The sequence below is a fragment of the Hesperophylax consimilis genome, chromosome 11 (assembly GCF_061612785.1).
Source record: "Hesperophylax consimilis isolate HC1 chromosome 11, BYU_Hcon_1.0, whole genome shotgun sequence".
NCBI classification, from domain to species: Eukaryota; Metazoa; Arthropoda; class Insecta; order Trichoptera; family Limnephilidae; genus Hesperophylax; species Hesperophylax consimilis.
In genome coordinates this window covers 6,837,734-6,864,906 of record NC_142846.1, presented here as the reverse complement: position 1 = coordinate 6,864,906, position 27,173 = coordinate 6,837,734, and positions in this window count along the sequence as shown.

The window sequence follows — 27,173 nt, the reverse complement described above, 5'->3', positions numbered from 1 at the left end:
CCATCTTGGCCATCTCTCCGCCCCGGACTGGGACCGGTTAATGGCTGCACTTGGCATGGACCTCCTGGCACGGGGGCCTCTGGGGTTTGGTGTGGCCATATTATTATTATTAACTTTTGGCAGCCGCATTGGCGCATTGGCGGAGCTGGCCCCGTAAGTTGACGGCCGCACTGACTGAAAACAGTGGCGCGGCGAGCACTTGACTGCCCGGGGCCTGGACAATACGACGTGCTTAGTACCTACTAAGTGAGTCAAATTTTACCACCTAGCCGTCACTTGTGTTTCTGTTTTAATATTAATATACACGTAAGTAGTAATCCCGCAAAGGATACATTTAAATTCCAGCGACAACAAATGATAAAAGCCTAAAAAAATCACTAAAGCGTGTCTCCAGGGCTTGTATCCATATTGTATAGTGATAATCGGGAAGGAAATTTAAAATATATGTTATACGGATTTTAAACTTAATTAAGAATGTATAAACTTTTGCGCTTACCATAACATAGCCTTTCACCATAACACAGTTTGTGCTTTAATTTAAACAATTTATCTGCCTGTTTGGCGTGTCTGTCGGAAACATATTGACACTAGTTAAAACATTGTTAAGAGGAAGCTACAAGCCAAAAATGTGTATATTCTTGATATAGCTTATATTGTAGTTAATAGGCATTAAAATCGCTTGACAAATGGAGTCTAGAAACGTTCGATTTCAAGTAAAAAAGTGGTTTTTATTTATTTTGAAAATAATTTTATAAGAAATCAAAAAAGTTAATCAAGTAATCAAGTTAATCTTAGCAATAATACTGTATTTTATTTTAAAAGTTGTTTACTTTATGCGTTCATACATTTCTATTGAAAAAATATTTTTTTTAGTAGTTTGCATTTATATTTTTTATTTAGTATTTTTTTTTTATTTAGAATTTTTTTTTTAAATTTGTATTTTACTCAAGCGAAGCGATAGGAATACCTTCAATTTATCTAAAGCATATTTTTTGGTATTCATAATGTACACCAATTCGTTATAAATATTAATAAAAATAGTGATTTGGCATTAAGCTTCGCCTTAAGTGTAAATGAATGAACAAAGTTTTTGAAATTTTATATTCTTACATGTTTTTCTGACAATCATGCGGTAAAAAGGAAATTCATATTTTTTTCCATGTCCTCTTTATTGGGGGTTGGAAATAAATTACAGAGCTCAGTGGAAAGGTATTTTTAATTCCTTTGTCCGAAAACAATTTTAAATTTGGGTGTATTCATAATATATAATATATCATTCTGCTTAGCTCTTGTATTTTCTTAGTTCTTTATTTATTATTTTTTTAAATGTGTGATTGAAGTACTCTTACTCCAACAAGTAAGAATTATACACTTTGTTCTTTATGAACAATTACGTTAACAATAAATTTACTAGAATGTGTTTTCTGTATACGTTTTCTCGCGATTGGCCGGTTAAAAGCTTTCCCCGGGGCAAAGTTTGCTACTACACTGAAAAAACCACCCAAAGCGCAACTAGACAAATAGCCGTACGTAATAAGGCTACCATCGACATAGAATCTTTGAAATTATTGTATGCTCGTGCACTGTAAAATCTACTTTAATTTATTCGCTTGGCATGTTAAAACCCCAGTTTACAGGGTCACTACCCCAAATATACCATTATACCATTTGAATATTAATCTAGCTTATAAGGTATAGTGTCCGAAAGAAGTAGAAAAAGTTAGTGATCGAAATAATAGTCACTGATAAAAAGTGAGCGAATAAGAAAGGGCCATTTAATTACATAAAAATATATCACATTAGATTTAAAGAAGAGTTGAGGATATCCCAGGAAGACAAGAAACGATCAATAATAATATCAGCGACAAGAATCATAGAAATATTTGTTACGGAAATAATACTTCATTTTTATTAACTCTGTGTGCCGAAGGTGCCTATCGGCCACAAAAGATTTGTATCCGTTGCACACCGCTGTGGCCGATAAGCACTAAAAAAAAATACTCTCTTTTCACGGAATTTTGCATCGTAAAAAATGATCGTAGCTTACTTATAAATCTAATTCTATTGGCAGCAAAATAAGTAATGGGATAAGGGTTCTTGCTTTTCGTTTTAAACAGTTGAAAAGCTGGGATTTTTTTATTTTTTTATTGAATAAATAGTTAATACATACCAACAAACAAGTCCTGCTAAGCCAATTGAATTGGCTTGTCAACAGGTGCTTAAAGTTTAGTTTCATATACATTTTTATAAGTTATAATTTACATCTTATATCTACAGAATCAACAGAAGATCTAAAACTTTGGTGAAAAAAATACACAATTTTTAGGAAATACTCACATAATCATTTTTTATTATAATGGACACTTATTTAAATATATGGAAATAATAAAGTATTTTTTTACAACAGCTTAGGTTTTGATTTCTGGATCGAACAGACACGCGAAAGCGATCAGTTTGAGACAAAACTCAAGACATAAGGCCTCTGAAGATGGACAGTGAGATCTGTGCGAAATTAAAGTAAAAAGTTCTTTTAAGGACTACGTTACGCAGGTAAACGGAGAAAATATTTTATTAATAATAATAACTTAATTGTTTTAGGTATTTTTTTTATTTGGTACTAATTTTTTACATTTCAAAGTTTTCCACTAATGTTGGCCTCACTTTTTTTGGGCTTGCCCGTGTTGTTGTTTTAAAAATAATTGTTTAGCAGATAAGGTAAAGTAAGGTTTAAAAAGTTACAAAAACATAACTTCGAAAAAACAATAACAATTAAGTTATTACGAATACACACCGGAGGCCGCTGGAGCTTCAAGTTCCAAAAGTTAAGTTTTAAGAAGTATAATAGGTTGTTATAATTTTTTTGTGTATGTATCGCCCACCATGCTAGGAACGTCATTATGTAATCCATCTCTCTATAGGTCTCTGAAATATTTTTTTCTATTTATTTCATTAATTTTAACCACCGCCCCGGGAACCATTTATTGGATAACCAACACCTCTGCCAAAGGTCATTCAAGTGGTTCATCGGGCGAGGTGTGTTTAGGATGCATCTGCCCATCAGCTACGTGGCGTGCCAGATCGGTAGATGCTGATTTAGGGGACCCTTTGACCTCTTCAAATGGTCTAAAGACCAATCGCCTTGCGCCGCAGTGGGAGGGAAATATTCACATACCCGTCACTCCTGAATAAACTGATCCCTAGATTCTTACCCGAACCTCATTCCTTTTAGCATCCAAGAACTTCCTCTCTTTTTTTCTTAAAAGTTTGAATAGGTTTGCGTTTTTTCAATGTTAGCGCATTTACTAACTTTGGAAATTCAAAACATGTGGGTGTGCCATCTTGTGTACTGTATATCGGTGACAGCCATAAAAATTCGTCCCCGGGGAGCAGAAAATATTGGGGGTAGTTTTGCAGCCTGCCAAAACGTGTCGGAGTTATAGCTAAAACTTAACTGCACTTGGCACTACTCGGTCAAGCAGACCTTAAAAAAGAGCACATTCAATACTCAAAATATGGAATAAAAAATGTAATCAATGCATAAATGAAAACCGTGAGAAATATTGTAAGATTTGTGAAGCTTTTTTATGTGAATACAGTACTAGAATTCGAACTGTTCCCAACCATCTGGAGCCAGAGAGACTATGGTATGCCCAATTGGGGTATGTTGTAGAGCTGAAGTTAGTGGGGCGGACAAGGAGATGGAGAAGAAAAAGAATCAACTTTACCTGGTAATGAAGCATTTTTATTGGCATATGTTCGTTTTATTATGAATCAAGAAATCTACGAAGAACTCTTCTTCGCAAGAACTTTGACAACCGACACTAAAGGTTGTATTGTTTTCTCCTTTTCGCCATTCTTTTATTTTGTTTCAAACAATATAGAATTTTCTTCTCTCTTGGCTATGACCGATGTTTAAATTTTTTTTTTCTAAGGCTTTGCATATGTGTTCGCAGGGATGGAAAATTCCTCCCCTACAACACATAAGCCTCCATGAAAATTGGACCCTCTTCTTTGATATCTACAGAAAGCTACTTAAAGCTCTCTTGTACTATATATCTTTATAGACATATGTACTTAACTAATTAATACGTTATTTACGATCTTGAACGCAAATATACCCGTATTTATATTGTAATTAAATTCCATCAAACGTTGTGTAATTTTTTTGATTTATGATATAGGATTTTAATTACTTTCATTTTTGTGGTAACCCTCTTGGTTCTGATCGAGGTGTTGAGTTCAAAGTTGAATTAGTCTTTCTATTGCAAACCTAGACTTAAATGAATTTTCTGAATGAGCTAACTTTCCTATTGTAATTATTCTGATTCCCTGCACCCTAACAAAATCGTAGTTAAACGCTGATAAAAGATATTATACATGTTTATTTGGACAGGTAATTTAACATAACTCAAATGGTTAATTGTTAGTAAATTTGATTTTGGTGAACTTTTGTGTCTGTGTGGCACCACTCCTTTATGATTCTGCTGCTATAAGGTACATGTAAAGATTGATTTAGTAGGTTAATGTAATTAGTTAATTGCATATTTGACGAACTCGGAATAGCCCATTTGCTGGCATAATTTGGCTCCAATCCTCCATCAAGTAAACGAGATGATCGGGAGTGGACTAGAAATTTGCACAATCCTTTGACACGGCTCCTTGATTGATACCTAAGTTATCGTGTCCCAAGAAGCCTTCCACGTCATCATGTACTGCATTCAAGTTTCCCCCCGGGTCCCGATACCCCCAAATTCCGACCCCTCCTTGGACTACAATTTACTTAGGGCGAACCGGTTTCGTCCTATATACAATCATATACTCACGGTTGGTGTGGACTTACGGGTCGTGAATCCTCATTCCACGTTTAAGAGAAGATGCGATAGTGGTCTATTAGACCTAAAATGCAAGCTGTATGCAGGTCCGCATCCTCCAGTAAACAGTACATACGAATAAATATATGTATACATACAGTTTGGGAAAGGTTTATAACTCACAATACGAGGCTATCTACCTCGCATCCCGAGCTCGGATCTCGCGCCAAGAACTCTGCGAAGCTCTAGGTCTGGTAACCGAATATATACGTACTAATAAGGTGATACTAATAAATACTAGTAAAATAAGATCATATTTGATAGTTTGTTTTGGAGAGCTATCGAACTCCAGGCTTTTGTTTGTTTGGTTTTGACGTTTTTATTTAAGAGAATCGCCATCTCTATTGGATTTGGTTAATGGTCTTGTTATAGGAGCGACCACTGCCTCCTATTGATGAACTGTATTTGTTTTAAATTTTACCTCCAGGGTTCAACATTAATTTTTGTTCATCCTATCCCGTGATTTTCCAATTGTTTCAAGTAGTTGATTGCCACATTAGAGAGTACTCGACCCTCAAATATCTCAGGCAACTGATGGGGTTTTGTATGAGCACCCAATCAATAATATTCAAATGTTTCGTATAATTATTCGATATAAATCTGGCTAACCCGTGATTTTTCAATTGTCGATTGTGAATGATAAGTATTTGTAAGCACGCAGCTTCCAGCTGTTTCAGGTAACCAATAAAACCTGTGCGATTATCTAATCAATGGTATTCAAATGTTTCATGTAATTTTTTGATATAAATCTGGCTAACCCGTGATTTTTCAATTGTCGTTTGTGATTGATAAGTATTTGAGAACACGCATCTTCCAGCTGTTTCAGGTAACCAATAAAAACTGTGCGATTATCTAATCAATAGTATTCAAATGTTTCATGTAATTTTTTGATATAAATCTGGCTAACCCGTGATTTTTCAATTGTCGTTTGTGATTGATAAGTATTTGAGAACACGCATCTTCCAGCTGTTTCGGGTAATTAATAAAATCCTTTGTGACTAACTAATTATGGCCAAGGTCGTTTTCAAACTATGCGGTTGACCCAATTCTCCAGTGATCCTTTGTTTTGTAAACAAATAATATAAACATCTCCTGACACACTAACCTAAATGTGAGATTTGTTTATTTTAAAATTCCTTAGAAGTCATTTGTGCCTCTTTACTGATTCAGTTATGATACCGTTTATTGTGCATAGTTAATTTAAATATTTTTAATTCCTATATTGAAGTTAAACTATTTATTTCATTTTCCGAATTTAGTAAATTTACTAGGTTAAATGAAGAATAAATATAAATATATATTTAAGTACACATATCTCTATTGTCAAAATATGTTAAAAAAGAGTACATATATTAATAAATAAATATAAAATATATGATTCTACATAGTCTGGAATATTAATAAATACATATTTTCTTTTTCAATAATATAGATATGTTCTCGGGTAGGTATTAAAAATCGCTACCATTTCGATGTTTCGATTAATAAATAAAATACATATATATAATTACATTACTCATATATATATTCTTTATATACAATATTTTATTTTATATTTATAAATATATATACAAATATACAATATACATATATTAATGTATAATTCTTTGTTTTCTTGTTTTAATTTAATATTCAATTGATATACTTCCACTTCACAGCCCTTCTGTGTCTCCTGGGACCTGAAAATTATTTATAAAAGGAAAACTCACCCACGTCAAGGTATTTCCGGTCGGGTAGTACACAACAACCTTGATGAAGAAATCCTACCTAATTAATTGTATTTTTCAACTAATTTCAAAAAATAAATCTTTTCGACTATTTATTCCTATTTAATATTTTATTCTCGCTTGAATCGTATAAATTAGCTGATATTTAATTTTTCTTCCGAACGAAATCCTAATTCAGAAAACCCGTTGATTTAATAACACTTTTCTAGTTTAGACTTTTGAATGATAGCTGTTAAAATACTTTTTTCGAAATGGTAGATTGATGTTTAGAATTCCGGTTAAAATGACAAACACTTTTAACACTGTCGCTATACGCACGATGGATTTTAATTGAACAATTTATTAATTCTAAATTTCTTTTTATATAAATTGATAAGAAAATTTATTCCGAATTGTGCAAACTTTTAATTAACTTCTTAATAAATTAAATTTTTTTCCTCTTACTATTAATTTTAGAACAAAGGTTTAAACGTTTGTTATTATCGAATCCTTTTTTTTTGTTTTTGTGTTTCTTTTAACCTAAGATGAAGTATTTATTACTATTATTATTATTTTTTAACCAAATTGACGTTAAATTATAATCTATTTTTAAATATCAATACGCGATCACGTTCACTTTAGATTAACGATAACAAACTCTTAAATTTAATTTGAATGTTTTCACTTTGAATGAAATAATTATTTTTAAATTTTTAATTAATTCACAATTCACTTTTTGCACTTCACTTAACACTTTTAAGCACTGAGTTTAAATTATATTTATTTTCACTGTTTAACCAAATTAAACTGATTTAACAAAACTTCACTGGTGGGGTTTTCAGAATTTAGAAACTGAATTTAAGACTTTTTACAAAACTTTCTAAGTCCAGGTACTTGTTAAGAATTTAACACTTAGATTATTTCACTAGAATTTTACCAATAGACGTAGTACTGCCATGTAACAACTTTTCAAACCCTCGGCGCGACTGTCCCAAAACTGGTGTGTACCGTCACTTTATACCCCTCTCAGGTTCCAAAAGACGTATCTGAATTTCTCTTGATGCTTAATTCTATCTCCTATCAACTCGTAAATCCAAACACCCCTTCCATCAATATCGATCGTTCCTACATACGATCTTCTGTTTTCCGGCTCAAGGCGGTGTTCAGTTTCCATCTCACAATTCTAAATCGATAGGGTCCGAATCAGGTAAGTCTGCGTTAATCGCCCAAGCTCCCTTTGTCCTCTGTTCATACAAAAATGTAGTTAGAATCTCATGATTTTGCGTTCCTTTTTTTTCTCAATTCGCGATAGGTCCGTCCTCAATAACATATATACAGATCTCAATTTTATGCATCTCGTGCGAAAATTGTTTAAATCCATGTCGAAATCTTTACTACGCATTTTTGAATTTCGATTTGTTTAAATTCTACTTAATTTTATTGTTACTTATATGAGCTTTTCCATTTCCACTCGTACTTTCTATCTCCATGACGCAGATTTGAGTTTTTCCTTTATCTTTGAATTTTATTTTTATCCGCGACGTTTTCTTGCACAAATTCTTCTTGATTCTTATGTCATTTCTCATAACTCTTATAATTACTCATTTTCCAAGTCGTATTTATTAATTTCACGGATAAATTCGAATTGTATCACTTTTTTCCACTTGGATTATTCTTTATCTCCGTTCTTTACCCTTCCTTTTATCTTTTCTCCACTTTTCCCGATGTGTGTAGTCTGCTGGGAAATTTCATACTTCATTTATTATTAATTAATATATAGTTTTCCACACTTCCATGGGAGATATACCTAATTAGACTCTGGGATATCTGTCATTTTTATTGCCTGACCCAATCTCCGCCCAATTTTCTATCTTTCTCATACCAGGATTCACATAAAACATATGCATTGACATCTGTTTATGTTTAAAATTTTGGTACTAGACTCGTAAATTTAGTTTAATTTCAAACCTATTAATTTTAATCTCTTTTGACTAATCTAAATACTTCCATAAGGTCCACGTTAAAGTTAATCGCTTTTCTAATCGTTTATTACCTTAACGTAAATAAAAATCATGTTCAAATTCCGATTGTTTATCCTTCAAAATATACATGAGACCGCCAACCTTTTATCTTGTTTCGACCCCTCCGTAATATTGGGTAACTCTAATATATATCTAACCTAATAATCATGAAAATGTCTACTTTTCCTGAATCTAATCTATCGATATTATGTTTAGTTTTACTGTCTTCTTCTGCTACTCGATTTTCACGTCCCTAGGACCTTCGTAGCAGTCCAAAATCCCTGTACTATCCTTCCATTCGATCGCCGCACTTTTCTAAAAGTGTATTTTTTTGCGAGATTTTTCATTCAAAATTGATTTACCAATATGTCCGTTTCATCTTAAATTGATAACGATTAATTTCCATTGTTTCCAAAACTCTCACCTCTCTTTAGTACGATTTTTATCGAACATGATACCCTCCTTCTATCATAAATAATTGTACTACAGTTGAAAATTCTGCCAGTGATTTTCCTTCGCTTTTCCCGTCCTTTTTTATACTATCACGTTTATAGTTTTTCCATTGCATTTTCGTGTGTGTGTTTTTCAACTTGTAAAATCTTCAAAGCACTCGATTTCAATGGTTCGCCATCACCTAAATGCCTCAGTTATTGTAAACATTTCCAGGAGTTTGTCACCTTGAAAGTCGACGTTGACCCTAAAGTGCGTTCACCTCTAATTTCTGTGGGAAAGAAGAAGCCATTAATTATCTTTTTTTATTGCCCGATCCAAAGTTTATTCCTTTGTCCGTCGTAGACACACCTCCCTCCGCTCACTGATTGGTTACTCAAAATTTTATAGCTCTTTGTTCAGATCTATTGGTTGACAAAATTCAATATTTATTTATAGGCCTAGGAAAAGGGGAAGTACCAGTCGTCCTAGACGATTTTACGACCTCTCTGCTTTCGTCCCGGAACCTTGATTTAATTTAAACTATTACAGGAGTCTACTGCAAGCAAGCTGGATCAATTCTTTCTCCGCCAGATGTCGTTAGCATGTCCGTTTTCATAAATAATTTGCATATTTTCTTGCAGCTATGGTTTATCTGTTTTTTCTTTCACTGTGATTTAAAGCCTTTCATCACAGTTCCCCCCTCTGAACTCAATTTGCTGTGGCTAACGTTGTATACTACTTTAGACATCGAAATTGTGTTCAAAATGTAGTCTAGCTTTTCTCCCCCCTTCGTTCTGTTATTCCTTTTCCTACATCACTTCCTGTTATTTCCTTTCTCTACCTCACTCTATCATTCCCTATCTCTCTCTCCATTCTGTTATTTCCTTTCTCCCCCCCCCTCATTCTGCTATTCCCTATCTCTCTTTCCATCCTGTTATTTCCTTTCTCCCCCCCCCTCATTCTGCTATTCCCTATCTCTCTTTCCATCCTGTTATTTCCTATCTCTCTTTCCATTCTGTTATTTCCTATCTCCCCCCCCCTCATTCTGTTTGGATTGTTAGCAACCTTGACTCTGAATCACATTGTATTTTCTATTTTCTTTTCGCGTAGATTTTATTTTATGGAATTTTCTCTAATTTTGATAAACTCAAAATTAATCTCTTTTTTTTTCTGGGAAAAAAACACGCCCCTCGACTCGCGTGTTTAGGTGGTCCTCAACCTGGTTGGACTAAGACCTCCCTCACAATGATTCATATAAAGATTGTTTGCAATCTCGCGGTCTATTGACCAACTGAAGGGCGGGTGGTCTCTTGGTGTGCAAATAATCGTTTGTTTTGGTTTTGTAAGTATTATATTTTTGTGAAATGTATATCTTTGCACGACCTCACCCAATCCGACAATCAGTGGTATACATGTTTCATTTAACCTTTTCCAGCATTTTGTTTTTTTTTTTTTTTTTCTTATTCGCTAAAAATTTTTTTTGTGTAATTTCTAATTGTCTTTTCATAGATCATTCAAACAAGTTGTTCTAGCCTAGGTGTTGTCCATCCTAATTTTTTTTTATTTCATAAATGTTCTTAACTAACCTCCAATTTTCTCATCGTTCCTGTTTCCTTTTAAATTTTTTTTTTTTTTTGAAAATTTTACCTAACCATATCGTAATTTCTAATGTTCCCTTTTTATCTTTACCTAATGTCTACTCTAAATCTATTGATAACCTTATTTCAAGTTTCCAAAAAAAATTCTAACTCTATGCACTGTCAATTTAAAATCTTGTTTTATAAAACGTACCCTATCCTATTTATAATATATATATTTTTTTGTTCCTTTTGTGGGTATATAGCTCCTATACGTTTTCCTTCTGTGTTCTTACTTTTCTAACAAAATTTCCCTACACACTAACACACAAAATTTTTCTAAACTAGAAAATCAATATTATCGAAAAAATTTTCTCTTACTCTATTAGTAAATTAGAATATGATTGTCGCTTATTAAAAAATTTGTTCACTCAACCTTAAAGACTTAAGGACGACCCGCCCCTCGCAAACAAACTGATAGTCTAATATTTTAGTAATTTTCTTTCTCCCTCCCTCCTTAAATTATATCGTATCCTAACATATTTTTATTTGTATTTCTCAATCGTTTGTTTATTTAAAGTTTCAAATATTTGTAAATTTCGCATTTTATTCGTTGATTTCCACTATCTCTAAACTCGGTTTTTGTTCCTTATTACATGTATAATATTTCGCTAAATGAATTGCGCTATAATCTCCTTTTATTTCCCGAGTTACCGGATCAATTAGCGTATACGTGTTACTATAAACTTCTGACCCAATTACATAAGGTCCATCGTAAAGCAGATTGAATTTTTTTATTTCTTTTTTGAGTAGGTTTGATTGTGTAAATTTTTTCAACTTGACCAAGGTCCCAATCTCATAAGTTATTAATCTTTTGTTGAGATTATAGTATTTCTGTCGATTTGCAGCGCTTTTCTCTAAATTTTTCCGTGCTGCTAATCTTATTTCATTTATTGTTTTCGTAGATTTTCCGCAGCCTTGAGTATACCTGTCTAAACTATAAGTTGGTGATTTCCCAAAAGCTATTTCATTAGGTGAGAATCCTGTTGAACAGTGTATCGAATTATTGTAGGTTTGTTCTATTTCTTTAAGGAAAGCCGCCCACTTGGTATGTTTTTCGTGACAATAAATACGGAAAATTCTACCTAGTTCTTTATTCACGCGCTCTGTTATGTTCGGTCCGGGATTTCGTATTGAAGTATGTACGATTCGTATGCCCATCCTATTTAAGTTGTTTTCCCATTTCTTCGATGTAAATTGAGATCCGTTGTCAGTTAACAAAGCATCTATTTGTATTGTTTTATTAAAATCCTCTACACAATTTAACACGGTCTTAGTACTTGCTATCCTCAATTTATATAATTTTACAAATCTACTGAATGAATCTTGGATCACGAAAATGAATTTAACCCCTCCTATTCCTCTCGGTAAAGGTCCGTATAAATCTGCCATAGCTAATTGTCCTACTTCTTTGGTAATTATGGATCTACTCGGCCCTACAGTTGGTCGAATTTCGCGCTTCGCCAGCTGACATAGGTGACACCCTCTCACTATGCGTTTTATATCTCGGTGCATGCCTGGCCAATAATACCTATCTCCCAAAGCTGTCCCTGTTTTAAAAACTCCTCCGTGTCCAATTTCTAAATGTATCATTTTTATTAGTTCTTCAGTCAACTCTTGTGGTACTGCTAACACCGTTTTGTTTAGTCCTGTTGTGTAATATAAAGTCTTGCCTATTTTTTTGTAATTTTTCAAATACCTATTAACATCTTTTGTCGGCGGCCCAAATTTTCCCTTGCGCAAATATCCGGAAATTTCTCCCAAAAATGTGTCTTGTTTTTGTAGTTCAGTTATATTTTCTAAGTGTTTTCGAATCTGTTGTCTACCTTTCACTGCAAAAGCTGCTATCTCTGGGCACGTGTTTTTCTCCTCCTGTACATTTTTTTCATCACAAGAATAACGAGATAAAATATCAGGCCCTATATTTTCCTTCCCTTTGACGTACTCTACAGTGAAGTTAAATTGATTTAAATATAAAATCCACCGTGTTAGTCGGCCACTGTACATCTTCCAGCTCTTTAAAAATGTCAATGCTTGATGATCCGTTCTAATTATTAAGTGTACTCCTCTTAAATATGTCTCAAATTTATGTAAAGCATATATTATCGCCCATAACTCTTGTTCTGACGTGGTCCATTTCAACTCCGGTCCTCTTAAAGCTTTGCTAATAAATCCAATAACGTGGTGATTCCCTTCCTCATCCAACTGATATAATTCTCCTCCTATGGCGAACCCCGAACTATCTGTCTGTAAATAATAAGTACTATTTGGGTCATGATGATGTAAAATAACTGTCTCTAAAAATAATGTTTTCACCCTCTCAAATGCGCGCTGTTCTGAGTCACCCCATCGCCAGGTTCTATTTTTCTGAAGTAAATCGCACAAAACCCGTGTTGTTTCCCCATATTTATTCGCGAATCTACGGTAATAATTACAAAGTCCAAGAAAGGCTCTAACTTGTTTTATTTTCTTGGGTACCGGAAAATTTTTTATGGCGTCAATCTTTTCCGGATCCATTTGAACTCCCAAAGGCGTTATAATATGTCCTAACATACGTACTTCTGTGAATAAAAATTGACATTTTTCGAGTTTACAAGTCATGTTTGCTTCCTTTAACCTCTCAAGCACTGCGTTTACATGTTCAAAATGATCTTCTTGACTACCACACGTATATATTATTAAATCATCTAAGTAATTAGCGCAGAATTCCCTCACCCCTGGTCCTAGAATTTTGTCCATTCCTCTTGAAAAACTCCCTACTGATGTTTTTAACCCCTGCGGTAATACCTTGTATACGTAAGATTTTCCATTGTATACAAACCCAGTATACTTGCGACTTTCTGGACTGATAGGTATTTGAAAGTAAGCTGAATTTAGATCTATTGTGGTTATGAATTTTACACCATGAAAACGCTGTATAATTTCTGAAGTTAATGGTGGTTTTTCTACTTCCGCCTGCATTCTGGTGTTTAAGAATCTAGCATCTAAGAGTATCCTAACCGTCCCATCTTTTTTCAAGGTAAATGTTAGAGGACTAGAAAACTGCGTGGCCTCTCTACTGATGATTCCTAATGACTCCAATTCTCTAATTTTTTCATCAATCTTATCTCTGTAAGCAAATGGTACTGGGTAGGATCGCTTAACGAAAGGCGTCTCGTCCGTCATTCTTATTTCGTGAGTGTACAAAGTAGTTAGGCCCGGTTTGTCTATAAATACATTCTTATGTTTAATTAAAATCTTTTCTAACCCTTCTTTTCCTTTTGAATCTAAATTTAACTCGGACACAAAGGTCGTTATTCTACGCTCGAGGCACGCCGTATTATTTATTTCAGGGTTTAATTCAATACTAATTATTTTTCCACTTGTGAAATTTTGATTTCTAACCTCCTGTTTAGGTTTCCTATGAATTACGGATGAATTTACTAACTCTATTTCCTTCTTCCCATTTCCTGTTTTTATTTTTAACTTTCTGTTTTCTCCACATTTAAATTCAGCTGTATATTCGTCTAACCAGTTGATACCCAATATAATTGGCCTAATTAACTTTGGTATTATTAAACACGGCGTATTTATTATAACATCTCCAAATCGCAATGGTACTAGAACCAACCTAGATATTCTCTGACTTTTGTGTCCTATCGCTACTTTAATCTGTATAGTCGTTACAGGCATAATAGGATAAATTGTTTGATCATTTAAATAATTTTCATAAAACTCTTGAGAAACGCACGTGATTTGACTTCCGGTATCTATTAAACAGTGAACTTCCGTGTTATCTATCTGTGCTTTGGCTTCCGGCAATAACGGTAAAGTGCTACCCTTTTCTACTTCCTCATAATCTCTGTCTTCGAAAATGTTGTTGAACCCACTAATTTCCCTGCTTGTTTTCTCTTCGTTCACTTTCAATTGATTCCATTCATCCGTTATTTGTTGTAAAAAATTGACACATACTTCCACATCTATTTCCGCTTCCGTTCTCGTTTCTTCCGCTCCATCCTTTCGTCTTCTCACATTCCTTTCTGCTTTTATTGGGGCAATCATACCTTGTTCATTTTTTCCCAGTCCTTTCATTGGATTCCACCCCCATTTCATCATAATCTTCAATGCAGTGTTGTGTTTTGGTGCCGGCGTCCCTCTCCCTGTGTGAGTCGTATTCATGAGGGCTAATGAATCAACCCTCGGCCGTTTCCCGAATTGTTCGCGATGACTAGCTCCTTGCCGCTTGTAGTTATTGTAGAACCTCCTTTTGAAGATGTCGTAGTTTCGGCACACTTGCTGCAGCTAGCGCCTCCTTCCACACTCTCTATTGCGTGAATTCTCTTCTTTATAGCGTGGTAACGGTCACGGTATTTGTCCTTCTTGGCGAACTCCTCCCCACTCCTTTTCTTTGTATTCCGTTCTTCCGGTGTGCAAACCATTGTATCTAGTTTTCGAAGAAACTCAGCAGCGACAATCTCATCTCCTGACTGTCCTGAAAACCATAGCGATTGAACTTCTTTAGGGTAATGTCTCATAATTTCGTCAACTACGCTTAACGGTGCTTCTGTGATTTTTAATGCTTTCGCTAAATCCCAATAATTCGCGAAATGAGTGAGCATGGATATATCTCTCTTGGCATCATATACCCCTTCTGCAAGACGACGGCGAACCTCATTCTTCTTTATGTCTCCCCAATAGGTAGCTAAAAAATCTCTTTCGAAATCCAACATTGTTTCCCATCGCTTGTTGTATAACTTGGCCCACGTTTTTGCTTCTCCCTTCAAATTTTCCCGCACGACAATTAATGGATCTGTACGTTTCACTTTTCTAGTGTATTCTTTTATATCTTCTAAGAAACTTATGGGGTTTTGATTTCCACCGGAAAATGAAGGTCGTTCTTGCTGCGGTAGCATTTCCACTACTTGGAGAACGTTTTTCGGCGCACTATCCTCTCCTGTCACCGCCACTGTTGTTGGTCTTCCTAATTGTTTCTCAAGTTCCTGCATTTTATCAACAAGCGGTGCTAAAGCTGCTTGAATTATTGTAGTAATATCTCCGATGTTCACTGCTGACGTCCCAGCTGTAGCATTTTCCTCGATTGCCGTCACTAAAGCTTCTGTTTGCCTCCCCATTCCACGTTTTCCCACCATTTTCTTAGCTCTTCCGAGTGTTACCGGCTTATGTATCTATTTTTTTTTTCCTTACTAAGCGACAACCTTAATATTCCTATTTTAATTTTCTTAATTATTTATATATATGTTGCCTTTCTTATTCTATATTTTTTTTCAAATTTTCTCGTTTTTCTTATTTTTTTTTTGTTTTTCTAGATTTTTCTTGTATTTCATCACCTGACTGTTCCTGTAAAATTTCAAGTTCGTTTATGATTTTCACATCACTCTCTTGTATACCCTCGTCTTGTTTGATATCCGAATATGTTCTAGCCTCCCCCTCTGACTGACCCATATTTTCAGGTGCCTTCAAATTCTCGACTTGTAACGAACTTTTTCGCGATCGTTTGAATATTTCTCTTAGTTCATCAACTATAGGAACTGTCTCGGTGCTTACCTTCGCGTCATCGATTTTTCTTTTCTCCGCCATATTGATTTATTGTTGAGTTCAAATCTATATTCAATTTGCAAAATTTGCAAATTCTATTATGATTTTTTTTGAAATACCTAACATGATTTTTTTCAATACCTGACATGAATTTCTTTTCAATAGATATATATATACACATATATATATATCCCATCATAACCATTCGTCAACGACATTAAAATCTCGAGCCAACTCTGAATTGTTTTTTTTTTCTTTGAAATTGAAACTCGAATTCTCAACTAACACTTTGTCTTTTCAAAACAACGTTTATTTGTTTGGCCTATACTTGAATTCTTTATCGAATCCATTGACTGGGTTCTCTGTGTCTTAAAATATGTTTTAATAGTCAACTACCTGACCCGAATGTCAACAAAATTATCATGAGTAAATCTTACGTTATTTCAACTTACCCGTTTATATGGTAAATTATATTATGTAAGATTAATCTTACCTCACAAAACAAAACATCAAATGTTTCACCCTCATTAATGTCTCTGCCGATTATCGAGATTTGTGATCCTGACAACAAGTATCTACATTGGCGGCACGTAGCGCGACCATTTGAATCTAACACGTGGTCCTAAAGATTAACTATGATGTAATACAATTACACTTTTCTATTTTGATATTATTGTTATTATAGATCTATCTATCACATGATATGGGTGTAATATTTCCGCTATTTATTATGTTATAACATGATCCTAATATATTACACCCCAACATCTCAAAATAATTGTTTTTCTTTTGTTTTATAATGATATTGATGTTAAACAAAAAAAAATATATATTTTTTTTTTGTTAATCAATTGATATTAATCAATTTTATATTTTTCGTAATTATTATTTTTGCAAAACCAATGATATCTAGTAAGGTACATTGAATATTGCAAAACATTAAATCAATTTAATTTGTCTAAACCTTTCTATTCTTCTAATAAATCTGTCGAATGTCTAACGATGAAATAATAATTTCTTTTCCTGACTTTGTGAATAATTTGTTAAGTACCACGGCCCGCCGCTGGTCTGTTGTTTTCGGATTTAAGATAAACAATAATTGTTTACGTCAATACTCCACGATATCTGAATGCAATGTATATGTTATATTTGTTCCAGCTATCTCGTTTTGTGTCATTGTTTATTTAATCTCGACGTTTGTTATTTAATTTTTTGTTCCTCGGAGTGATACGTATTATTCAACGATGTTTCCGACTTTTAAAATCTCGATGTTTATCTTATCAATTTTTCGATGTTCTTTGCTGTCACAATACGTTCGATGTTTTTCGTGTTAGTCTGTTTATTAAACTTGCTTCATATCAACATTCCGATTTGTTCGGTGAATCCAAAACATAAACAATGTTTTTGTTTACGGAACGCATTCCTCTCGAGTGAATGACATCATTAACCCACATATCCTTTCTTATTGTTTATATTATCGTATGAAAAGAATTTTTATTGACTCTAAAGTTCACGGTCATTTGAATTAACACATTTTTATTTATAAGGACACTTTTTGTATTATAAGATTTATTCGTTAACACTTTCTTTTTGGATTTATTGTTTGTTTACGTTAATCTATTATTATTTTTAAATTTTACTGTATATTTATGTAATGTCGCACTTTTCTGATAAATTTTTTTCTTTTTGTTAACTCTTTAATTAATTTCGTCCTATTTATTATTATTATTTTCTCCGTTTTTGCAATAGGTTGACCAATAACTTTGTTTTTTTTTTCTCTCAAAGACTTATAAAACCTGAACCTCCTGGACACGGCTATTCAGTTGTATAGTTTTCTCCTTTTCGCCATTCTTTTATTTTGTTTCAAACAATATAGAATTTTCTTCTCTCTTGGCTATGACCGATGTTTAAATTTTTTTTTTCTAAGGCTTTGCATATGTGTTCGCAGGGATGGAAAATTCCTCCCCTACAACACATAAGCCTCCATGAAAATTGGACCCTCTTCTTTGATATCTACAGAAAGCTACTTAAAGCTCTCTTGTACTATATATCTTTATAGACATATGTACTTAACTAATTAATACGTTATTTACGATCTTGAACGCAAATATACCCGTATTTATATTGTAATTAAATTCCATCAAACGTTGTGTAATTTTTTTGATTTATGATATAGGATTTTAATTACTTTCATTTTTGTGGTAACCCTCTTGGTTCTGATCGAGGTGTTGAGTTCAAAGTTGAATTAGTCTTTCTATTGCAAACCTAGACTTAAATGAATTTTCTGAATGAGCTAACTTTCCTATTGTAATTATTCTGATTCCCTGCACCCTAACAAAATCGTAGTTAAACGCTGATAAAAGATATTATACATGTTTATTTGGACAGGTAATTTAACATAACTCAAATGGTTAATTGTTAGTAAATTTGATTTTGGTGAACTTTTGTGTCTGTGTGGCACCACTCCTTTATGATTCTGCTGCTATAAGGTACATGTAAAGATTGATTTAGTAGGTTAATGTAATTAGTTAATTGCATATTTGACGAACTCGGAATAGCCCATTTGCTGGCATAATTTGGCTCCAATCCTCCATCAAGTAAACGAGATGATCGGGAGTGGACTAGAAATTTGCACAATCCTTTGACACGGCTCCTTGATTGATACCTAAGTTATCGTGTCCCAAGAAGCCTTCCACGTCATCATGTACTGCATTCAAGTTCCCCCCCGGGTCCCGATACCCCCAAATTCCGACCCCTCCTTGGACTACAATTTACTTAGGGCGAACCGGTTTCGTCCTATATACAATCATATACTCACGGTTGGTGTGGACTTACGGGTCGTGAATCCTCATTCCACGTTTAAGAGAAGATGCGATAGTGGTCTATTAGACCTAAAATGCAAGCTGTATGCAGGTCCGCATCCTCCAGTAAACAGTACATACGAATAAATATATGTATACATACAGTTTGGGAAAGGTTTATAACTCACAATACGAGGCTATCTACCTCGCATCCCGAGCTCGGATCTCGCGCCAAGAACTCTGCGAAGCTCTAGGTCTGGTAACCGAATATATACGTACTAATAAGGTGATACTAATAAATACTAGTAAAATAAGATCATATTTGATAGTTTGTTTTGGAGAGCTATCGAACTCCAGGCTTTTGTTTGTTTGGTTTTGACGTTTTTATTTAAGAGAATCGCCATCTCTATTGGATTTGGTTAATGGTCTTGTTATAGGAGCGACCACTGCCTCCTATTGATGAACTGTATTTGTTTTAAATTTTACCTCCAGGGTTCAACATTAATTTTTGTTCATCCTATCCCGTGATTTTCCAATTGTTTCAAGTAGTTGATTGCCACATTAGAGAGTACTCGACCCTCAAATATCTCAGGCAACTGATGGGGTTTTGTATGAGCACCCAATCAATAATATTCAAATGTTTCGTATAATTATTCGATATAAATCTGGCTAACCCGTGATTTTTCAATTGTCGATTGTGAATGATAAGTATTTGTAAGCACGCAGCTTCCAGCTGTTTCAGGTAACCAATAAAACCTGTGCGATTATCTAATCAATGGTATTCAAATGTTTCATGTAATTTTTTGATATAAATCTGGCTAACCCGTGATTTTTCAATTGTCGTTTGTGATTGATAAGTATTTGAGAACACGCATCTTCCAGCTGTTTCAGGTAACCAATAAAAACTGTGCGATTATCTAATCAATAGTATTCAAATGTTTCATGTAATTTTTTGATATAAATCTGGCTAACCCGTGATTTTTCAATTGTCGTTTGTGATTGATAAGTATTTGAGAACACGCATCTTCCAGCTGTTTCGGGTAATTAATAAAATCCTTTGTGACTAACTAATTATGGCCAAGGTCGTTTTCAAACTATGCGGTTGACCCAATTCTCCAGTGATCCTTTGTTTTGTAAACAAATAATATAAACATCTCCTGACACACTAACCTAAATGTGAGATTTGTTTATTTTAAAATTCCTTAGAAGTCATTTGTGCCTCTTTACTGATTCAGTTATGATACCGTTTATTGTGCATAGTTAATTTAAATATTTTTAATTCCTTTATTGAAGTTAAACTATTTATTTCATTTTCCGAATTTAGTAAATTTACTAGGTTAAATGAAGAATAAATATAAATATATATTTAAGTACACATATCTCTATTGTCAAAATATGTTAAAAAAGAGTACATATATTAATAAATAAATATAAAATATATGATTCTACATAGTCTGGAATATTAATAAATACATATTTTCTTTTTCAATAATATAGATATGTTCTCGGGTAGGTATTAAAAATCGCTACCATTTCGATGTTTCGATTAATAAATAAAATACATATATATAATTACATTACTCATATATATATTCTTTATATACAATATTTTATTTTATATTTATAAATATATATACAAATATACAATATACATATATTAATGTATAATTCTTTGTTTTCTTGTTTTAATTTAATATTCAATTGATATACTTCCACTTCACAGCCCTTCTGTGTCTCCTGGGACCTGAAAATTATTTATAAAAGGAAAACTCACCCACGTCAAGGTATTTCCGGTCGGGTAGTACACAACAACCTTGATGAAGAAATCCTACCTAATTAATTGTATTTTTCAACTAATTTCAAAAAATAAATCTTTTCGACTATTTATTCCTATTTAATATTTTATTCTCGCTTGAATCGTATAAATTAGCTGATATTTAATTTTTCTTCCGAACGAAATCCTAATTCAGAAAACCCGTTGATTTAATAACACTTTTCTAGTTTAGACTTTTGAATGATAGCTGTTAAAATACTTTTTTCGAAATGGTAGATTGATGTTTAGAATTCCGGTTAAAATGACAAACACTTTTAACACTGTCGCTATACGCACGATGGATTTTAATTGAACAATTTATTAATTCTAAATTTCTTTTTATATAAATTGATAAGAAAATTTATTCCGAATTGTGCAAACTTTTAATTAACTTCTTAATAAATTAAATTTTTTTCCTCTTACTATTAATTTTAGAACAAAGGTTTAAACGTTTATTATTATCGAATCCTTTTTTTTTGTTTTTGTGTTTCTTTTAACCTAAGATGAAGTATTTATTACTATTATTATTATTTTTTAACCAAATTGACGTTAAATTATAATCTATTTTTAAATATCAATACGCGATCACGTTCACTTTAGATTAACGATAACAAACTCTTAAATTTAATTTGAATGTTTTCACTTTGAATGAAATAATTATTTTTAAATTTTTAATTAATTCACAATTCACTTTTTGCACTTCACTTAACACTTTTAAGCACTGAGTTTAAATTATATTTATTTTCACTGTTTAACCAAATTAAACTGATTTAACAAAACTTCACTGGTGGGGTTTTCAGAATTTAGAAACTGAATTTAAGACTTTTTACAAAACTTTCTAAGTCCAGGTACTTGTTAAGAATTTAACACTTAGATTATTTCACTAGAATTTTACCAATAGACGTAGTACTGCCATGTAACAACTTTTCAAACCCTCGGCGCGACTGTCCCAAAACTGGTGTGTACCGTCACTTTATACCCCTCTCAGGTTCCAAAAGACGTATCTGAATTTCTCTTGATGCTTAATTCTATCTCCTATCAACTCGTAAATCCAAACACCCCTTCCATCAATATCGATCGTTCCTACATACGATCTTCTGTTTTCCGGCTCAAGGCGGTGTTCAGTTTCCATCTCACAATTCTAAATCGATAGGGTCCGAATCAGGTAAGTCTGCGTTAATCGCCCAAGCTCCCTTTGTCCTCTGTTCATACAAAAATGTAGTTAGAATCTCATGATTTTGCGTTCCTTTTTTTTCTCAATTCGCGATAGGTCCGTCCTCAATAACATATATACAGATCTCAATTTTATGCATCTCGTGCGAAAATTGTTTAAATCCATGTCGAAATCTTTACTACGCATTTTTGAATTTCGATTTGTTTAAATTCTACTTAATTTTATTGTTACTTATATGAGCTTTTCCATTTCCACTCGTACTTTCTATCTCCATGACGCAGATTTGAGTTTTTCCTTTATCTTTGAATTTTATTTTTATCCGCGACGTTTTCTTGCACAAATTCTTCTTGATTCTTATGTCATTTCTCATAACTCTTATAATTACTCATTTTCCAAGTCGTATTTATTAATTTCACGGATAAATTCGAATTGTATCACTTTTTTCCACTTGGATTATTCTTTATCTCCGTTCTTTACCCTTCCTTTTATCTTTTCTCCACTTTTCCCGATGTGTGTAGTCTGCTGGGAAATTTCATACTTCATTTATTATTAATTAATATATAGTTTTCCACACTTCCATGGGAGATATACCTAATTAGACTCTGGGATATCTGTCATTTTTATTGCCTGACCCAATCTCCGCCCAATTTTCTATCTTTCTCATACCAGGATTCACATAAAACATATGCATTGACATCTGTTTATGTTTAAAATTTTGGTACTAGACTCGTAAATTTAGTTTAATTTCAAACCTATTAATTTTAATCTCTTTTGACTAATCTAAATACTTCCATAAGGTCCACGTTAAAGTTAATCGCTTTTCTAATCGTTTATTACCTTAACGTAAATAAAAATCATGTTCAAATTCCGATTGTTTATCCTTCAAAATATACATGAGACCGCCAACCTTTTATCTTGTTTCGACCCCTCCGTAATATTGGGTAACTCTAATATATATCTAACCTAATAATCATGAAAATGTCTACTTTTCCTGAATCTAATCTATCGATATTATGTTTAGTTTTACTGTCTTCTTCTGCTACTCGATTTTCACGTCCCTAGGACCTTCGTAGCAGTCCAAAATCCCTGTACTATCCTTCCATTCGATCGCCGCACTTTTCTAAAAGTGTATTTTTTTTGCGAGATTTTTCATTCAAAATTGATTTACCAATATGTCCGTTTCATCTTAAATTGATAACGATTAATTTCCATTGTTTCCAAAACTCTCACCTCTCTTTAGTACGATTTTTATCGAACATGATACCCTCCTTCTATCATAAATAATTGTACTACAGTTGAAAATTCTGCCAGTGATTTTCCTTCGCTTTTCCCGTCCTTTTTTATACTATCACGTTTATAGTTTTTCCATTGCATTTTCGTGTGTGTGTTTTTCAACTTGTAAAATCTTCAAAGCACTCGATTTCAATGGTTCGCCATCACCTAAATGCCTCAGTTATTGTAAACATTTCCAGGAGTTTGTCACCTTGAAAGTCGACGTTGACCCTAAAGTGCGTTCACCTCTAATTTCTGTGGGAAAGAAGAAGCCATTAATTATCTTTTTTTATTGCCCGATCCAAAGTTTATTCCTTTGTCCGTCGTAGACACACCTCCCTCCGCTCACTGATTGGTTACTCAAAATTTTATAGCTCTTTGTTCAGATCTATTGGTTGACAAAATTCAATATTTATTTATAGGCCTAGGAAAAGGGGAAGTACCAGTCGTCCTAGACGATTTTACGACCTCTCTGCTTTCGTCCCGGAACCTTGATTTAATTTCAACTATTACAGGAGTCTACTGCAAGCAAGCTGGATCAATTCTTTCTCCGCCAGATGTCGTTAGCATGTCCGTTTTCATAAATAATTTGCATATTTTCTTGCAGCTATGGTTTATCTGTTTTTTCTTTCACTGTGATTTAAAGCCTTTCATCACAAGGTGAATCAATATTTCATGTTTTGAAGGATTACTTCATTGAAAAAGCAATCCCTTTATCAAATATAATGTCAGTAGCTACAGATGGAGCACCTGCCATGGTTGGACGATATCGTGGATTTATAAGCTATTTAAAACAAAATGTGCCAGGGGTGTTAGCAATACATTGTGTCATCGATCGACAACATTTAGTTGCTAAAAATTTGAGTGTTAGATTACATGAATCTCTTCAATTAGTCATTGATGCAGTAAACTGAATCCGAAGCAACCCGTTGAATACGCGGTTATTTGCGCAGTTGTGTGGAGAAAATGACGAACACTTTCATCAATTACTCCTTCACACTGAAGTACGCAGGCTGTCGAAAGGCTTATGTTTGACAAGATTTTTTGCACTTTTTGAGACTATTTTAGAATTTATGGATACTAAAGATAAAATTTTAAAAGACAATTTAATGAAGTGGAAAACAGACATCGCCTATTTAACAGATTTGTTTACAAAATTTAATATGGTTAATTTGCAGTTACAAGGCGACAGTCTAAATTTGATTAAAACAAAGTCCATCTTATCAGCGTTTCTTGCCAGAGTTAAACTAATGAAGCAAAATATTGGACGGGTCGAATTTTCCCAGTTCCCCAATTTGTCACAGACAAACTGCCAGGAAGACGACGTTTCAATCTACGTTCAACATTTAAATGCACTCTATTCAGATTTTGAAACTAGGTTTGAGGATGTTTTGACTATGGTAATACTACCGTGGATAATTAACCCATATGGTGACATAGAAGAAACGAATGTCATAAAACAAGAGGAACTGACTGAAATAAGTACAAACGAAGAACTTAAGGTTCAGTTTAAGCACGGATATCAGCACTTCTGGCTGCAAAAAAAACATACCCGTTACTTATCCCGTATTATGGAATATAGCGAGGAAATTTTTAATTTCCTTTCCATCGTCATACCTAGTGGAAAGGGGGTTCAGCGCTGTTACCAATCTCCTAACGAAAAAAAGGAAACAGACTGGACACCATTAGCCGAGGAAACTTAAGATTAAACCTTACAAAATTGACGCCAAATGTTGATAATTTATTATTAAAGCATCAGGTTCATCCTTCCCGCTAAAAACATTTACTTATTGCTTAGTTTATTTTATGTTACGTTTATTTTATATAAAAGATACAAAATTTTATTTTGAGTAGTTTTAATGTAAATTCAATTAATAAATGTATAAAACTGAACATGTGTTTTTACTTTAAGTTTTTAACACTAAACTTCACTACAGTTAGAAATTTACAAAAATCAATATCAGGTAAGTAGGGGGTCTACCAAAAACAAAAACAAAAACATGGCAAGGGGTCTACGATACAAAAAGTTTGGGAACCTCTGGTTTAGAACGTATCCAAAATAAATTTATAAAATATATTACCTCCAAATTCAACAATAACTTTGAATTTACATTTGAAACTTTGCAACAAAGACGAGTAGTAGCGGAATCAATATTTATACACAGAATTTTAAACAATAACATCGACTGTATCGAACTTCTGTCCCTTATTAATTTTAACATACCTTTGAGACGTACACGACCAAAGATATTAGAAGAACAATATCTTTGTACACGACATACAGTGCTATTCCACACGCTTAATTATAAAACAAATTCAGCATTCATACTCTAAATAATATTTGTCTAAACTCTAACATTGACATTTTTTCGGATTCACTGCCCAAATTTGAACGTGGCATCATGTCAATAATTAAAACTGTTCAATGCGCACACATAAAGCCACACACACACACACACATACACAAATACTCACATGTACATTACACACGCACACCTATATGCTACACACGTCACCTGGTAAGTAGGGAATAAACATACCACTTAGCAGACATTACAAGGAAACATATCATAGGTACCCAACACGAAGTATCTTATTCATGTATATTGTTTCATCTTTGTTCATCACGTACTGTTTATTTATTTATCTAAGATATAAAAAAATTAGATCTTTAGTTATGACTTCGGTTTTTTTCATGTTCATCGTGTCTTCGATGAATAAATTATTTCTTTCAATTCTGAGAGCCTAATTTCACAAATAAGCCAGTTATTTTGTATAAAGAATGACATTATCTAAAAAGTTGTGCATTGACAGCTTATCCGACATCTTGGAGGCCGCGCTAAAAGCAGCGGCTTTTGTCTACCGACTGTAGGAATAATATTCGTGCTCGCAAATATCGCTATCATAGATTTGACGGATTTCGTCAATATTAGATTGGCATACGTCATCGTCCGTGCTAGACTTCAAGAGCAGGTAAAACTCATGTGGGGTATTTATTAAAAATCCAGTCCACCTACACATAATAGTATATGTTGATGTATTTTCTTGTTGAATGAGGGATTGCGACTTTTTTATTATTTATGAGCGTGATGATAACGGGGTGTGACAGTGCGGTAACATATTGCCGGCAAACCCTCGCGGGCCCGGGCGGGGCTTTATTATTTTGTCAGCACAAAATTTATAGATGTCTCGCAACAAATGTGTTTATAACATACTCGTTGTAAGTAACACGACTTTCATGAGGCTGTTTTTATAGCCTTCACGCATTTGTTTTTAAATATAGAGTAATATAATAAATACTGAGTTATTTTAAATAAAGCTACATTCATTGAAATTCGTATTTTGACAGGTTAAGGCCCTTCTCCCATAGAGATACGCAAGATCCGATACTCGTGTTGTGTACTTATCGCACACGGTCCGTACACATCGCTGCAGAAATCACGAGACCCGTTGAACTCGAGATCGTTGTTGAATTCTCGAAACGTTAAAACTAGAATGGTTACATAACTTGTGTAGCTGTCATTTTTATATTAGAGTAAAGTTGGCCTCTCAGAAGCTGGGCGTACTGTACAGGGCCCGCAGATACTTTAATAGTACACAACTGCTCACCCTGTACAAATCGCAAGTGCGCCCTACTGTCGAATTTGGCAGCCATCTCTGGTCTGGAGCCCCAAAATACCTGAAAAAAACCCTTGACTCTGTGCAGAAACGGGCGGTCCGTTTGATAGATTCCCCAATCTTAACAAACGGACTGCAATCTTTAGAGCACAGGCGTCAGGTAGGTATGCTGTCCTTGTTCTATCGGTATTACAATGGAAGATGCTCTGAGGAACTAGCGTCATTGATCCCTTCGGCACCGGTGCGTAGTCGGGATACACGCCAAACGCGCGCCCAACATTTGTACACAGTTG